The sequence below is a fragment of the Pseudorca crassidens genome, chromosome 11 (genome assembly GCF_039906515.1).
Source record: "Pseudorca crassidens isolate mPseCra1 chromosome 11, mPseCra1.hap1, whole genome shotgun sequence".
Taxonomy (NCBI): domain Eukaryota; kingdom Metazoa; phylum Chordata; class Mammalia; order Artiodactyla; family Delphinidae; genus Pseudorca; species Pseudorca crassidens.
Genome location: NC_090306.1, coordinates 22088227 through 22101032, shown reverse-complemented (window position 1 = coordinate 22101032; position 12806 = coordinate 22088227). Strand labels below are relative to the sequence as shown.

The following is a 12806-nucleotide window of genomic DNA, read 5'->3' as shown; positions in this document are numbered from 1 at the left end:
TTTTGATGGAGGATAAAACTTTAACTCTACTTTCCCTACTCTCATTCACTGTATAGAGTTAGGTCACAACTTCAGGATAACTCAATAGTATTATTATAACTATGTAATTGTTGACTATTGAAATAAGCAATGTACTTTGGGGGGGTTCTATCTTTTTATTTTTCCTACAGTTAACCACTGCCTCATTTGTTCATATGCTTAATTTCCAATATTTATAATCCTTAATTTTTTCTATCAATTTGTTGCACTTGTAGCAATGATAATTTTCCAAATGCCAGACACATCAGTTTATTCAATCAAATCCATTTTTCCCTAAAGCCATTCCCTAATCTCAGCTCCAATTCTGACTGGTTTTTGGGCACAGGATGACATCCATGAACTTTATTTTGTTATTTTCTTACGTTAGATCTCTATTTACTAGATCTCATTTCTCAATTGTATTAAGTTGATGGCTTTATACTTTTTACAAGTTATCAGCACTAATTTTTCTGCTTTCTACTCATTTTTATCAAATGTTAAGGACAAGATGCCATTAAACTATCCTAAAAATTACACACACTACTGTTTAACAGAAATAACAATGCCATCAAACTCAGTACCACCAATAAAATCCTCAGACATATTTAGTGCACAACTGTTACAGAGGAATGTACAAGAAGTACTGCCTGGGTTGTATTAAGGTTTCTGTGGGCGCAAGAGAAGCTTCTGATTTGGTGTCTCTTCAAACCAATCTCTTAAAAATATTTCCTTAACTTCTGTGTGTGTGTGATTAAAAGGATAAGCTGATTTTCGGCAAGTTGAAATTGTATGCTTTTTCTTCATGTCTCTAACCCTTATTCCAACAGTATACTCATCCTCTTCTTTGTTTCCCCTAAACAAGACTCCATTTAACAATAATGTTAGTGACTCAATTTTTTCTGAAAATTCCACTGCGGAATAGTGCACTTATACTTATACTTATATGTATAAGCTTTCCACAAAAAGAAAAAAAAAGGAAGGAGAGAAGGAAGAAAGGGAGGGAGGGAGGGAGAGAGTCCACTAGCTATATCTCTTCTTCCAAATCTCTGTATTTGGCTTGAAACCACTTTCTCCCTCTAGCATTAAACTGGAGCTATCCCTGGGGTCTTGGATCTTCCCCCACCCCCGCAACTCTCTCTTTCGCCAAACACTTAAGCTCTGCCCCATCAATTTTTTGAGTCAAAATTGATCTGGGGCTTCCCTGGTGGCGCAGTGGTTGAGAGTCCGCCTGCCGAGACAGGGAACACGGGTTCGTGCCCCGGTCCGGGAGGATCCCACATACCGCGGAGCGGCTGGGCCCGTGAGCCATGGCCGCTGAGCCTGCGCGACCGGAGCCTGTGCTCCTCAACGGGAGAGGCCACAACAGTGAGAGGCCCGCGTACTGCAAAACAAACAAACAAACAAAATTGATCTGACTTCACAATCACGTCCCTCTAGGAGAAAGTCTTTGCCTTCCACCCCGTTTTCCACAAGAGTTAAATTTCCTTGCTCTGAATTCCAGCCTTTTTGACCAGGTCTTTCGTGCCTGTTTCTAGACCTCTCTGATGCCAGTTACTTGTCCATATGGGTCTTTGTTAATTATCTGCAACTCTATCCTCTGCTCATCCCTTCTTCTACATGGCTTGGGTAGAGATGGTTGCTTTGACAATGGTTCTGACCTTTTGCTAATAGAACATGACCATAAAGTGTTTGGGTTAGTATTAGGTTCATTTATGTAAAATAGAAAACTAAAATAATTAACTTACACAAGTAAGAAATTTTTTTTTCCCCATGTAAAATAAATCCAGGCTGTAGAGTTGCTCTGTGACGTCGTCAATGTTCACCAGTCTCCTTTCTCATTCTGTAATCCTGTCCATAGTGGTGGATTCCACACTCAAGGTTGCCTCCTGAATACCAGACAGTAGCTGTAAAAATAAATAATAAAAAATAAAAAAATAAAAATTAACATTCCAGGCAGAAAGAAAGAGGGAGAGAAAGGAAGTGTGTGCCTGTAGGTAAGTCAGTCCACTTTTAAGAACTTCTGTAGATGCTTCGCCCAAGGGCTTCTGACATCTCATTGACCACCGCTATCTACAAGGGAGGTTGGTAAGTATACTTCTCAGGATTGCCATATAAAGTACTGCATGGGACATTCTTATACTGAGAAATTATTCATTGTTTATCTGAAAGACAAAATTAACTGAGAGTCCTATGTTTTTAATTTGTTAGGCTGGCAAACTTAACGTTTTAATTTGACAGGACACATTGTCACACCCAACAACATGGGCATCTAATCGGAAGCAGAGCAGTCTATGAGCAGAGTCGCTGCCATGTTGAGCCTTCAGTTTTCTTCTGTTGCTTAATCCTCCAGTTTTTAACCCATGTTTCCTCTCCCTGTTCCCTAGAGTAATTAGCCAGTTTTAGTTTTCCTACGGTTCCTCATCTACTACAATTCTAATATTAAAATGATTTTATTTTTAGCAGTACAATAAATTCCATTGTGTATTTGAAGTTTCCCTTGAGAGGTGAATAGAAAGAGAGGCATTTAGCTCAAACTGGATGTTAAAGATAACTGAATGCTAATATAATTTGTCACATTAATTTTTTTTTTTTTTTTTTTGCGGTACGCGGGCCTCTCACTGTTGTGGCCTCTCCCGTTGTGGAGCACAGGCTCCGGACGCGCAGGCTCAGCGGCCATGGCTCACGGGCCTAGCCACTCTGCGGCATGTGGGATCCTCCCGGACCAGGGCACGAACCCGTGTCCCCCGCATCGGCAGGCGGACTCTCAACCACTGCGCCACCAGGGAAGTCCAGCCACATTAATTTTATAGCCTAAATCTTTGGGTCCACCTCCCTATGTAAAATGTCTTCTACCTCACTGCTTTTATAGTACTTAACTCTGGGTTTTAATAATTAATTTTAAGGTAACAAGTATAGGAACAAAAATGGTGATGTAATTATATTAAAAGGAAAGCAGAGGGGAAATAGAGGAAGGTATGGGGAAGTGAGCTGTTTCATCATCCATTGTAATAGGATGTCAACATACCATGTTTAACATTGATAAATTACAAATAGTTAAATATATGTATATATTATTTTAAAAGGTTCCTCTTGGGTTTTGGTGGAGTGGGGCAGGGAGCTATTGCCTTTCAATATAAACCATTATTATTCGATTATTTTTAATCCTGTGATTGAATTATTTCACTGAAAATTGAAATGTGAAGGGGAGATTGCTCACTGATTACACACGGGATTTTATCTTCTTGGAATAAACAGGATGGCTTAGCAAGAGAGCCGTTACAATTAATCAGCAATAGTGACCAACAGAGTGGGCCCTAGTAATTAATGAACTAGGCAAAGATTATGTTTGTTGCCCACCAACTGCCACATTTTTCTTTTTACAGACTTCCTTCCTTTCTGTCCACCTGAAAGCTAATATTTTCATTCTTTAGAAACGTCTCACCTGCAAGGATCAGAATTCATCTACTCCACTATAAACTACCAAGCTTAAAGAGTTACTTTCTTCATGGCTATTTTGATTAAAAAGATAGGAAGTGAGAGAGTGGCATGGACATATATACACTACCAAACGTAAAATAGATAGCTAGTGGGAAGCAGCCATATAGCACAGGGAGATCAGCTTGGTGCTTTGTGACCACCTAGAGGGGTGGGATAGGGAGGGTGGGAGGGAGGGAGACGCAGGAGGGAAGAGATATGGGAACATATGTATATGTATAACTGATTCACTTTGTTATACAGCAGAAACTAACACACCATTGTAAAGCAATTATACTCCAATAAAGATGTGAAAAAAAAAAAGCCTAGTGTTCCACAGGATATAAAAATGTTAATGTAACTGGAGCATGGCTACTTGAAGCAGTCAAAATGTTTGGACCTATACATGGATCACCATGAATATGACAACTATAAATACAGACGGATACCACATACTACAGTTGTCACTGGTGATGTGATTTTCTAAATAATTAATAATTTTGAACAGACTTCTGAACAAAATAAAAAATACAAATATTAATGTAAAAAAAAAAAAACCCTATCAGTGAGTGGCAACTGAAAACAAGCTCAGGGCTCCCACTGATTCTGCATTATGGTGAGTTGTATAATTATTTCATTATATATTACAATGTAATAATAATAGAAATAAAGTGCACAATAAATATAATGCCCTTGAATCATCCTGAAACCATCCCCTCACCCCACCCCCACTCCGGGTCAGTGGAAAAATTTTCTTCCATGAAACCAGTCCTTGGTGCCAAAAAGGTTGGGGACCGCTGCCCTGGACCATCCTGTGGACTATGGCCTCGCTCAGTGATGACTGGGTTTTTCACATTGTACCCCTTTGCTTTAGCATTTTTGAGATTTCAAGGTAGTCACCTAAGCAAGGATACCTATGAGATGTAGGTGACATTGGGAGAATATCAATGCAGAGTCTTTTCAGGCTGGTTATGCTAGGCTACAAAAGGCATTTAGGCCCACCTGCAATAAAAGTGCTAAGAGAGGAAGATTAATCTTGTTATTAGAATTGATCTTCCTAGACTATATTTCAAGATGGTCTCCACTGATAATCCCAGGGACCTTCTGCAGGCTCTCAGGAGGTAAATACTCTTGTGGTCTGGTTGAGGTGCTCGTGATTCACACAGAGGTCCTGAGACCACATAGCAGATGCTGCCAGCGCTCCCTGAGGCCCTGCTGCAGCATCCTGCCCCTCTCCCAACATACGCAACTCAGGGTACCACCCTCTTGGTCTGGATCAGGGATGGAAATATGTGGCACGCATGCCATTATTCTCCCCATCCTTCCTCCCGGCCCATGGCAGACATTGCTAATCCATCATGGTGGCCTTTTCTGAAAAGTCTGAATGTGGTCTCTAAATGCTCCAGAACACAGTACTCCAAATATCCGACATCTGTCAAATATCTAGCAGAGCAGGTAGATGGTGGGTACTTGGAGTTGGCAAGAGCATGACAGTGGATAGGATCCAAGTGAACAGAGATGGGTACTTTCTTCTTCATCTAGGAACATCTCTCAGGTATCCATGCCTGTCGCCATCCTTCCACGAGATCTGGTGACAAAGGTCTTAAAGCAGAGGCTGACAACCCTATAGTTTCTCTCCAGGTAGTTCTTCGATGGGGACCGGATCTCAGGTAGGTAAACTGGATTTATTGCTAATTAATCATGTTACTTCTTCTCATCAAGGCCAAATGCATCCCCACAATCCTTCTCAAAACAGCTCCAGAGGGCCTCTACCAATAACTGTAGATAAAATCTGCTTGCATCCCATCAATGGAGACTTTTTATATTTTTTAACTGGACAAATGGGAATCTTGACTGTGGACTGGCAACAAGGGAATCAAAGGATGGCTCGAAAGCTGCCCTTGTCTCAGCACGGCCCATTTCAAGCTGAGGCTTGTGACAGTGCACTAGCTCAGGTGGGCTCAGGCACAGGGTGAGGGAAGTCCCTGCAACAGAAGACCCACAAGAAAACGCAATAAGCCAGAACGGATGAAGACTGGCTTCTTTGGCCTGGACAGAGGCCAGGGAAAGACTTGGCTAAAGAAAAGAGCAGGGCTTCCCTGGTGGCGCAGTGGTTGAGAGTCAGCCTGCCGATGCAGGGGACACGGGTTCGTGCCCCGGTCCGGGAGGTCCCACGTGCCGTGGAGCAGCTGGGCCCGTGAGTCACGGCCGCTGGGCCTGTGCGTCCGGAGCCTGTCTGTGGTCCGCAACTGGAGAGGCCACAACAGTGAGATGTCCGCGTACTGCAAAAAAAAAAAAAAGAAAGAAAGAAAAGGTGGTCCAAAGTTCAATATTCAGTGGGCAAACCCAGCTTGGATATGATGACCTCATGAGCAGAGACTGGGCTAGTATAGCTGGGAAGTCAGATGGGACACTGGTCAATTATCTGGATATCTGCCCTGATACAGCAGACTTAACAGCTCTGAGCAGAGTTTGGGGAGCGAGATCCAGCTCCTGGAAGGAAAGGCTGGGAGGTACTTGTCTGTGTACCGAGGTCCTAGTCCTAAAGAGGCACTTGGGTACCAGTCAGGGAGACTCAGGAGGAGAAACTAGACAAAACTGAATGTCTATGAAAGAAAAAGAAAACACAAGGCATGGAAAATGCTGTGGTGAAGGAATCTCAGAGGGCACGACTGCAGGAGACCAGTGCTGATACCACCAGGCGCTGGGTCCCAGGAGCATGACTTCATTCCAAGCCACCTTGGTGAGGCTACAGCTGCTAAGCTACGTGCTGAGGGAGACTAATCCTAGAGTAGGCACCCAGCTGTGCAGCTCTGAGAAAGGCAAAGACAGGAAACGAGGTGAGGCCCACAGCTACGTATCAGACTTTACTTCTCGGTGTCCCCTCTTCCCCCCCTTGTGCTCCCTGTCTCTGTTCATTTTCTCACATGGCTCCTCCTGCCTACAATCCCTTTCCCTCTTTCCAGATGAGCTGATCCTATACCTTCCAGCCTTTCTAAGCCAGAAATATTTGGTCCTCACTGAGGACACCGCATTTCACATCGTATTCTGTTTATCTGCTTACAGGTTCCCTCCACGGTACTGAACTTGAGACTGTCTGTACATTTTGCATTTTCATATTTCTCCACAATGCACAACACGGTGTTAGTAGATTCTTTTTCTTAAATGCTCATAACCTTTCCTCTTTCTTTTAGTTCAAATGTCAGCAAACGACAGCCTGTGAGCTAAATTCAGCCCTCTACCGGTTTTTGTAAATAAAGTTTTATTGGGACACAGTCATGTTTGTCATTTATGCACTGTCTATGGCTGCTTTCACTCTAAAACAACAGTGTTAGGTAGTTGTGACAGAAATATAAAGCCTGCAAAGCCGAAAATATCTATTATCTGGCCCTTTACTAAAAAAGTCTTGCTAATCCTTATCCATTTTTAGTAAGAAAAGAGATGTGACCTTTGGACTTAATCCATTAAACCACTCACTGTTTTCCCTCTCACCTTATAAAATCTGCAAGCATTAGAATTGTGAAGAGGAATATTCATCATAAAATAGAATCTCAGTTCGGGAAGTGTCAGGTGTCAGCTAAGGGCCCTGTAGGAAATTCATCTACAGCCAAAATGTCTAGAAAGTGTCTAATTATCACTGAAAAATAATGACCTGACATTTTAGATTCGTAGATAATTTTCTCTGAACTTGGATAATAGGAACCTGCCATTTGTGTCCACCCCAGCGAGAGTTAGTCTCTCCTCCCCCAAAGCCTCCAGAATACGTCATTCTCTCTGTCACAACGTCTATTTCAATTGCCCTTGCATTAATTTCTTTTCATGAGTGTACTTCCAGACTCGGGTTATCAACACCCTGTGGTAAGGAACCTTTTTTCTAACCTTGCAGCCTCCATGGAGTTTTCCCAAATCAGGTATTGATAAAGGGCAATTGAATGAATGTCACTAAGACAAACATGAAAAATAGGTTTACAATACATTGATCTTATGAAACCTCGGGCAATCCCTCAGCAGAGATTCTTCATACTATGCTTCATGCATACACGTTTTCAACCCTGTTTTTTCTGCTTATATCTCTGTTTCATTTGTTCATATATGTGTACAAAAAGGAAGTCATCTCAAGAATGCTTATATACAATAGCGCTCTGTTGTTTTAAAAGAACACAAGACAAAACAATTCTCTTGAAAAAGTAAATGGCTTGTCTGGGGTCAAGCAATGTTCTCAGGAAATTAACATTATTGTAAACTGGAACACCCTTCTGGACTTTATTTCCTTAACTCTTTACTGTTAAACTTCAGCAGATAATGAATCCCATTTAGCAATCCAAGTGACAGGTGATCCAATAGGCCTCTGGTTTTCATCCCTGTGAAGTAATATTTATAGTTCAGACCCAGTAGAAACTAACTTGAAAAACAAAGCATCTCTAAGTACTTTATTTGCCTTTGTGTAAATAAAGGTATTGGTTGCAAGACGATAGAAACACAGCTTGAATTTGCCTAAGAGAAGGGGATGGGCAGCAGGGGTTGCTGGTTCACAAAATCCAAGGAGGTAAATAACCAAATGATGGGGGAAAATAGGATGCAGCAGAGCTTCTGAAACAATGGGAACCAGGGACTGGAAAGCTACCAGAACTCTCTCCTTCTCCATTTGGAATCTCTGCTTCTCTCCACATGCTACCCTCAATCTCAATAGATCAATCTACGCTACCAGGAGGAAACCTAACCTTACACATCTCCTTTTTCCCCCCTCTTTCAAATCTTACAGATCTATTCCTAAAGAGGGACAGTGTCTCAATTTTAATTAGAAAAACCCCAGGGAGATCCTTTGGGCCCAGGTTGGATCAAACCTAACAGGAGATGTGTCATATAAGAAAATGATACTCTTGACCTAGCCATGAGGGTAAAGAGGGAGAGAGGATGGAGGAGAGACAGATCCTAGGAGAAGGGGGCTGGAAGGTTATTGGGTTAACAACTCCATCAATGTTCTTTGCTTTTTTTTGAGGGCATGCACTGTCCTATTTACAAACAAATCCCTAAGATTCTGGAAAGACAAAACAGGGCTAGTGAAGAGACTTACCCTGGATACTTGACCTCAGAGAAGAGACTTTCATCATAGTAGCTTCAGCTAAAGGTAGGGAGAGGTGAAATGTTTAACTATAGTCAGTGACAGTAGGCTTCCCATCAAAGGGCTTTGAGAGAAACTGACAAGAAGCACCTAACATGTGTAGCACCTGAAATGGAGCATACTGGGAGGGGTCTGGTCTGTTTTCCTAATATGAAAGACTATAACTACAGAGTGCCTTAAGGTTTCTCCAATCCCTGCCCAGGACTGCTGCCAGCCCATGCAGTGTCTTTGTCTAAATCACAAAGGCACACCTTCGTTGAGGCAGACCCAGCGCCCACCCACCTCCCTAGCACCCTGCCAGGACTCCCGTGTTGAGTGCTGAATTTCAGCTTCCACGTACCCCTCAGCCAGGCACCCTTGGGCAGGACACCCTTGTGTCCCACCTGCACAAGCATCTCTGGCAGCCCTGGCCCACCCAGAAGGAGGTGAGGTAGGCAGGCTATCTCTTCTCCAAAAGCGAGACTTCCAGCATCAGTAAAAGTGAAGGCTCAGGGGCTTCCCTGGTGGCGCAGTGGTTGAGAGTCCGCCTGCCGATGCAGGGGACACGGGTTCGTGCCCCGGTCCGGGAAGATCCCACATGCTGCGGAGCGGCTGGGCCCGTGAGCCATGGCCGCTGAGCCTGAGCGTCCGGAGGCTGTGCTCCGCAACGGGAGAGGCCACCACAGTGAGAGGCCTGCGTACCGTGCAAAAAAAAAAAAGTGAAGGCTCAGTGGTAGCTTGGGCTTGGTGATGGAAGACAGTAGCAGGAATGGCAACAATGGCTGAATTCAAAGGACTCTAGGGATGGACAGCCGACTTCTGGTACCGGAGCCATAGGGACATCTCTGGGAGCGGAGAGGCCAGCAGCAAACTCCATGGGCGGAGCAACAGCAGAAGCATCATTAGCTTCTGAGGCTCCTGGAGTGATTCAAGGAGCAGCAATGATGAAGGTCTGTGCATGCTTGTCTCTCCCACTTACAAAGATGTAATTATTGCATATTAGCAGCATGTAATAATTACATCATAAGTTCTCAAGCAGAGGCAGTCTATTGCAAGGACCTTCTTTGCTGCCAGTTATCATAGGCTGTTTTAAGTTAGAAAACTGAATAGCAACACTGAATACTGTAGAAATGCACTTTGCTCAGTAATACTTGAGTTGTTGCAATATTTGATTATCCATTTGGTTGCTACAGAAAAATTCTTAACTGTAATTGATGGTTGTTGCTGTAATAGTATATTGCCTGTATTTCTACCTCTGGCAATGGGCTTTATGTGCTAGATTTTAATATCCTTGAGCCTGGGCAAGTGCACAAGTCTTTTTAAAAGAAACATGGTTTACTTGCACAAAACTGATCAGTTTTGAGAGATCGTAAATGCCCTTGAAGTGGTCTTTGTGGGTGTGAAACAAATGGTGAGAATTTGAATTGGTCCTACTTAATTTATCAAGTCCTGTTCATGCCCTGATTTTATATACTTGTATCTATCAATAAACATTGTGATACTTGAAAAAAATCAAGAATTAATTAATTAATCAATTACTTAATCAAGAATTTACATAGCAGAATGCCTTGACAGAGATGAAACTTTTTTATCTCCTTCAAATACCGTATGATATCACTTATATGTGGAAGCTAAAATGTGACACAAATGAACTTATCTACAAAACAGAAACAGACTCACAGACATAGAGAACAGACCTGTGGTTGCCAAGGGGGAGGGGGGAGGGGAGGGATGGACTGGGAGTGTGGGATGAGCAGATGCAAACTATTATATAGAGAATGGATAGAAAACAAGGTCCTACTGTACAGAACAGGGACCTATATTCAATATCCTATGATAGGGCTTCCCTGGTGGCGCAGTGGTTGAGAGTCTGCCTGCCGATGCAGGAGACACAGTTTCGTGCTCCGGTCCAGGAAGATCCCACATGCCGCGGAGCGGCTGGGCCAGTGAGCCATGGCCACTGAGCCTGTGCGTCCAGAGCCTGTGCTACGCAGCGGGAGAGGCCACAACAGTGAGAGGCCCACGTACCAAAAAAAAAAAAAAAAAAAAAAAAATCCTATGATAAACCATAATGGAAAAGAATATGAAAAGAAAGTTATTCATGAATAACTAAATCACTTTGCTGGACAGCAGAAATGAACACAACATCGTAAATCAACTATACTTCAATAAAATAAATGTTAAAAAGCATTTTTGGCTCCTTTATTTTTACCTTTGAAACATGAAGAATAACTCCCCTTTGAAGGGGGTGCTTGTGTAAGGATTTAAGGAAGCTATACTTAGGAGAGGTAGTATGAGGATTTAGGAATGCCGTGTTTTAATTGGGTTGGCCCAAAAGTTCGTTCGGCTTTTCCTGTAACAGCTTAAAGAACCCGAACGAACTTTTTGGCCAACCCAATATAAGGTTGTATTCAAAGTTGTAGGGTAGCCCCTCTTCAAAGAGAAGTCATACCCCCATTGTCCCCAAAGAGGGAGCAGTCAGTCCATTTAAGGTGGGTGTGCAAAAGAGAGGCACTGGCACCCTGAAGCAGAAAGAGAGGGAGGGAAAATGATCAAGATCAGGGTCTGGGTGTAGGGGACACCAGAATCTGGGTGTGCCTTCTGATACCAGTCGGAGATCGGCATTCACCCTGGAGGTCCTGAGCACCATGAACCTGGGCGATCACGGTGCAGTTCTGCTGCAAATGGGCATCGGGCCAGTGCCTGAAGCAACGGCCAGAATAGAGGAGCCATCATCCCAGCACTGCAGTCCAGAGAATAAGTGCCCAGGCAGTCTGCCACTGTGCTGTTAGAGCCCCATTTATTTTTGTCTTTCGAAGGAGCCGCCCATCAATTTTCCAGTCACTGCATGAGTCAGAGTCTTGTTCTCCAAGCGTTGCTGCAACGCCGCCTCCATTCCACCCTCTTCCCCCACTTCCTGGACCCCATCTGAGATGCCCGTCACCAAGTCTGTGTATGAGTTAGGGGCTGGGCTGGGTCTCATACTCTGACGCTAGCACAGAGCCACAGTGGGCAGGGAGATGGGAAAGAACTGGGCCCTAGTTATGTGAGTATGTGACAAAAAGTGATATTCAAACCATTGAAGAAAGTAATGGATCATTTTATTTTTTGGCCATGCTGCGAGGCATGTGGGATCCTAGTTCCCTGACCAGGGATGGAACCTGCGTCTGCTGCATTGGAAGCATGGAGTCTTAACCACTGGACCACCAGGGAAGTCCCAAGAATGGATCATTTTAAAATGTTGGGTAAATTGACTTGTAATTAGGGTAAAAAATACTAGCTCATTACTTCACTGCATCTAAATAAATACAGACAGGCCAAAGATTTAATGTAAACATTTTAAACATAAAAATAACTTTAAAATAGGAAAAACAATAAGTAAATAATGTTGAGTACAAACAATTGGAAACTTCTGTGTGGCAAAAATTTTTAAATCACATATAAGTTTGAAACATAAGTGACAATCAGGAAAATAATAAGGATAATGTGAGGCAAAGGCTTTCTATTCATAATATTAAAAGAGCTCATACAAAGCATGAAAAATTAAAACTTCAACAGAAAAAAATGGGCAAAAGTCACAAACAGGTAATTAAAATGCAAATGGGCAATAAATATATGAAAAAATGTTCAACTTCACTAATATTCAAAAAGGCAAGTTGAGGGCTTCCCTGGTGGCGCAGTGGTTGAGAGTCCGCCTGCCGATGCAGGGGACACAGGTTCGTGCCCCGGTCTGGGAAGATCCCACATGCCGCGGAGCGGCCCTGCCCATGAGCCATGCCGCTGAGCCTGTGCACCTGGAGCCTGTGCTCCGCAACGAGAGAGGCCACAACAGTGAGAGGCCTGCGTACCGCAAAAAAAAAAAAAAAAAAAAAAAAAGGCAAGTTGAAACAATAACAAGATAATTTTCACTGTCAGATTGGCAAATTTTTAATTGCTGAAACTCACAAATTGACGAGGTTGGAAGAAAGGTGTACTTCGTGCTTTTTTTGTGTGGGCATGTAAAATAGTACAACTTTCCCAGAGGGCAATCTGACAAGAAGTATCAAAGAATAAGATGTATATACTCTTTGATGCAACAATTCTGCATGTGGGACTTTAATCCAAAGAGATTATTACACACATTTGAAAAGATGTATTCAGACTTTACCATTTTGAAAAATGAGAAACAACTTTAATGTTCCTCCGTAGGGGCTATTTAAGTAGTTGTGGTTAC

General features: G+C 42.9%; 1 long non-coding RNA gene across 1 annotated transcript in view; it reads right to left on the bottom strand.

The window, feature by feature from the left end:
- Positions 1–272: 272 nt before the first annotated feature.
- The window catches only part of LOC137201739 (uncharacterized), a 67759-nt gene continuing 55225 nt past the window's right edge, over positions 273–12806 (bottom strand). The window contains exons 2-3 of the long non-coding RNA XR_010932301.1: positions 1764–1922; positions 273–1399 (exon numbers count right to left, since the gene is read on the bottom strand). This is a non-coding gene — a long non-coding RNA (uncharacterized lncRNA). The remainder of the gene's footprint in view (positions 1400–1763; positions 1923–12806) is intronic.